Below are 5365 nucleotides of genomic sequence, written 5' to 3'. Positions count from 1 at the left end.
AGTCTAGGAAAATTCTTAGAAATTAAACAGAAAATTCATAAATAACCTTTTCACACGTGAAATCACAGGCTAAGCCAAGAATAAAAATAAGAGTAATCCTATTTAATCTTTGTCCAAGACACTTAATACTATTTTCTCTACATCTTTTTATATTTGTTCTATTTAATATCCTATGGAATTTTAGGTTGGAAATTTTACAGTTGACATGAATATTCTTTATATATTTCCTTATAGAAATATCAGACATATTATGCTTGCATAGAAATTTGCCAAAGAAGAGAAAGAGGAAAAAGAAGGGGAGGAGGAAAAGGAAGAGGATGATATTATCCAAATATTTCTCTTATATTGGTCAGATGACTTGGAAAGGGGAACATATTATAAAGTGAAACATGTGCAATTTGAATTATTTGAAAGCCCTACAGCTATTATTATAGAAAGAAATCTGGCCCAAATAGAAGTGTCTCCAATACTACCTACTATTTTCTTATAGACTAAAAGCTGATGTACTGTTTTGGGGGGGAAAAAAAGATGGAAAAGAGTGTCCACTTAACATATTCAAAGGAATGTCATTATCCTTTATATTTCTCTGTGCCTGAGGCAGACTTTTACTTAGTTCTTGTCTCAATTGATCTCTTAATAAAGCCTAAGAAGGAGAAACTTTTCTTCCCTATTAAAATAAGGCTATTAATTAACTAGATTTGCCAAATAAGACTGGGAAAGTAAAGTATTAAGTAGGAGTCAAACTCAAATGCTGCAAAGTCCTAACTGTGAATGCAATACAGGGAACTTTCAATGGTAGAACTGCTATTTGTGCTTTAACTTAGGTGGATAAAACACCAACATTATTTTAAGACCTGGTTGCTAGCAATCAAAACCTTGGCTTTTGGGCCTCTTTGTGATGTATGGTAGAGAACTGCATTGTTGTTGTTGTTGTTGTTTTAATTTGTGTAAAAATCTCAGAAAATGGTCTTGACTTAAAAAACCAAAAAGCAAACAAGTAAGCAAAAAATCCTGTCTGGAGAAGGACCACATAGGATCTAAGAACACTACTGGATAATTCCAGGGAAGAGGAATTTCCCCTCTTGTGCTGATTTGACAAAAAGGAGAAAGCCTTAGAGGGGTTAAACACTGGTTTGGAATAAGGCAGAAATACAAAAGATCTCCAAGAGAAGTTCTATTCTCAGAAGGAGACAGGGTTGAAAGCCACCTCTGGCAGAGAGACCCCCATTCTCAAAGAGGCAGCCAGGAACTCAAAAGCTATGAAGAAAGTCTACCAAAGAGGCAGAGAAGGCAAATATTAGTGGGGAACTGGAAAAAAAAAAAAAAAAAGGAGTGTAGAAGCTCATCAGAATGGAAAAATGTAAAACACAACAAAGCTTTCATCCAAAATGGAGGATTTTTATATGCAAATGAGTTTAGTCAAACTAAGAAGTGATAGTCAAAGGGCAAAGCAGAAGTAGGGGGAAGTAGTTTTCCTAGTCATGCAAATGAAGATCTCAACTTCAATTTGTGACTTCACAGATGAGATATTGAAAGTATAGAAGTATTAGATAGACCATTAGAAGTATAAGATAATGCTATATGTCATGGGAGAGAAAAGGTTTCCAAATATCAAAGGGATTTGATATATTTTTTGAACTCTAAGACATATTAATTTTCTCATTCTTATATTAGTCTTCATCCTATTTAATGGTCCAGTACTGTAGTGACCAATTACAGGCAATGTAGTTTGTTGGTCAATCAAAGAAACGAAGACTTCGGAGTCAGATTCTTGTGCTGATTCTACTTCCTAAGGTGACCTCAGGAAACCAAGTCTTAAGTTCTTACTCTCTTCTCTGAATCCTCTCTTATTTCCATAAAGGGTCCCTATTTTAAGCAAGTATTTGAATCCTCAAATTGAAAGGTTTTAAGCAACGAGAAAGAACAAACCAGAAAAATTTTATCAAAATTACTAAGGTTTACTAAAGAGAAAAAAAAATGACAAATGCATGGGAAAAGATCCTAAAACAAAATCAAATTAAGGTCTTTGACCTATTGTATCAGTAATCTTGGAAGAATTGAGATTTCATAGTTATTCTTTAAATGAAAAGAACGATCTTGCATCCTCTGGTACAAATTCTATTCATACTTTTATAAGAGGAAGGAAAAAAGTACGTATTCCAGGATATTGCCTTTTTTATCCATAAATCTTCTTAAATCTAAAATAAGCCTCTAAGAGAAGTATACACCAGGAGGCTGGACTTTGCCTGCTGTAAGGAATTACATGGGTGTGGGCATAATTTGTGAAATATATCTATATATGGAAATATATTGAAAAGTCAGTTGAGTTTTTCAGGTTACTTTCATTTTTGAACAGAAGAGAAGTATTTCTCTTCTTATAGATTATAGTGGTAAATGCAATGATGACACCAAAGTTTTACCTAAATATAAACTTTAAAGAAAAGAGAAGGAGAGGAAGAAAAGTTGAAGGAATTGGGAAAGGAGGAAAGGAGGCAGAGAATAAGAAAAGAAGAAGAGGAGGAGAAAGAGCTACAGGAAAAGGAGAAGAGAAGGGAAGAGGAGGAGGGATCCAAAGCTTTTTTATTTTCAAAATAGACTGTGTGATTGAATTCCTATTTTCCTTTCCTGAGCTGGTTTTTACTGACATTGATATTACCAGAGGTTAAGAGGATGTGATTTAAACGTTGTTGATGAAATGTACCAATACCTTCCTCTCACAAATCAGCCAAAAAGTGTGGCTTGCAGTTTTATCTGAAATGCCCACGTTTGGTGCATACAAAGGGGAAAAGGAAACTACAATTAATAGAGCACTTACTTGGGGTGAGGTCTTTAACACTGGAGACAGCATTCCCCTTACACTAACTTATGTGGCAGCGATATTGTCCATTTTGAAGAGGAAAATGTATGTGTTGGTCAAGGTCTCACGACCAAGTAGAGGCAAAGCCAGAATTCAAACCCAACTGGGTTTGACCCTAGAGCCTCTTCTCTCTTGCTATCACTTGCTACCTCCATGAACCTGACTTGTTTTCAGTAAATATTTGGCTTCATCAAAGATCTGGTGAGATCAGCACTCCTCCACTGGCCATACAGCTCAAAACATATTTTTTCATTCTTGTAAAACACTAAGGCAAGTATTTCACATGAAGAAGGCATATTAAGGGCCCTTGGTTTTTGACAGTCACCTATACTGATAGAAATGTCTACCTACAAGGACACTTGCTTCACATTCTGAGACATGTAAAGCCTTCATTACATTAAAGGTAGGCTTTCAAGTCAAAGACAGAACAGTCCTATGAATCATAGAAGCTTATATAGGTTAGTGCCTTTTACACAAGTAATATCCTCCAAACACTCTAATACACAGGTTTAAATCCTTAGTGCTCCCCTGTCAAACTGCCAATCAATGACTTAGTAAAAGCCACCCAGAATGGATTTTTCCTGTCCTATATATTCTATTGCTTGGTCTTTTTATTTCAAATTAATTGCACCTGCTTGCACTTCCTGGAGTATGGAAGAGATATGGGTCACTCTTTTACTATAACTACCAATGTAGCCTATCAGGAGTCGTCTCATATGAAAAACTAAAGATAAACTCAATGAAATATAAGTATGTCTGAAGAGCAAAAAGAAAAATCATGGATTCTGCCCTGATCTACAAGACTCATGGAGAAAAAAAAAAAAGAAAGAAATATTTAATCACCCCAATAAAAGAGAGAGAGAGAAAAAAAGCTATGGCTCCTTTAACTTCCAAGCCAGAATGGTGACTGCTTTACAGAGAGTTTGAATTCAATCTGCCTCACTTTACTTTTCAATCTATGTGTAGTCTCTGGACCAGCAGTAGTAATATCACTGTGGAGCTTATTAGAAGTGCAGAATCTCATACTGCACCTTCTGCCACTGCTGCATCAGAATCTGCATATAACAAGATTCTGCCCTAGGTGACTTATATACTCATTCATATACATTGACCTATTGAACCTTGGCACCAAAAAGAAATACTCCTTTCCTTGGAGTTTATACTAGAAATAATAATTGCACTAAAAATAATAATGTAATAGTAGAAATAACTTTAAAATAATAAATTTCCATAAAATAATAATTATACCAAAGTTATAGCCAAACAAAAAGATTAATCTTAAAAAAAGAAGAATGGAGGTAATTTTAAACTTAATGTTTTTTAAATAAGTCACATGATCAAAGTCAAATTTTTGTTTCCTAAACTGTTTTGTCAACATTGATAAAACCAAAGGTTGAGTTAAGGCATTCCTTCATGTATAAATAGGAATAATATTGCCCACCCCACAGTATTGTGATGAGAATTAAATAAGATAATGTCTGAACAGTGCATGGCACCACGCAGGCACTCAAAAAATACTGGGCTGTATTCATGACAATTATTACTAATTTTTGTACCAAAGCCAAAATACATTAACTGGCTAATTTAACTGGCCTCCTAGTCAATTTAATTTTCTCCTCTGCCCTTTTAGAAATATGTAGATTTATAATTACAGCAAAACTTGGCTCTATATTTCTTAAATTTTTAAGAAATATACACAATGTGGCTAGATAAAGGAAATTCTCCAAATACACCAGACATTAAAATACTGATTCTACATTCTCCTGTGACTCAAAAATAAACAGTACAATATTCACCAGTGCAATTATAATTAGAATAGGAAATGCTTCAGTTAGACTTTGTCTCGTGACAAAGATTATCATCCAGTTACCATTCCCTTAGCATTCTCTCTCATATGACAAACCACTACAATCTATGACCGTCAACCTGGTTGCCATTTCTAATCCTAGCCTCAGAACTGTGAGCTGTATAATTATCACTATGCCCTATTAGCATTTATGGGTTCCCTTGATACTAATGGGATGCAAAAGGTGACATGTGTATGGATTATGTCAAGTTGTCACACTGCACAAAAACATGGTCCCAATTCCACAGGCTGTAATATCCACCTAATGATACACTCATGTCACAGAAGTACATAAATAGCGTTCTGCTGCTCACTATGCAGTAGGATGAGCTCGGGGGGATGTAAGTGAATGAGTGATCACATGTCACACTAGATGATTAAAAATGAGTGGGTCCCTTTTAGAGATTAGTGGATGTTAAATTATTTCATTCACTTGCTATTCATGATGAATAATAAATCACTCTCAGAGTCTGCTGGTCTATTCATTTATTACATGAGGATGTTTAGAAGCTAATTACTCTGAGATAGCCAACCCAGCAAGAATGGAGTGAGGGGATGAGGAATTCCAGTTTTGATTGCAATTTTTTTTTCAATGCTGGGCCTAATATTCAGCAAGATTTTTTTCAGAGTTACACACAATTATACATGTTTCCTAGTTTTCT

The sequence above is a fragment of the Trachypithecus francoisi genome, unplaced genomic scaffold (genome assembly GCF_009764315.1).
Source record: "Trachypithecus francoisi isolate TF-2019V2 unplaced genomic scaffold, Tfra_2.0 Lachesis_group0, whole genome shotgun sequence".
NCBI lineage: Eukaryota > Metazoa > Chordata > Mammalia > Primates > Cercopithecidae > Trachypithecus > Trachypithecus francoisi.
This window is presented reverse-complemented; position numbering follows the sequence as displayed.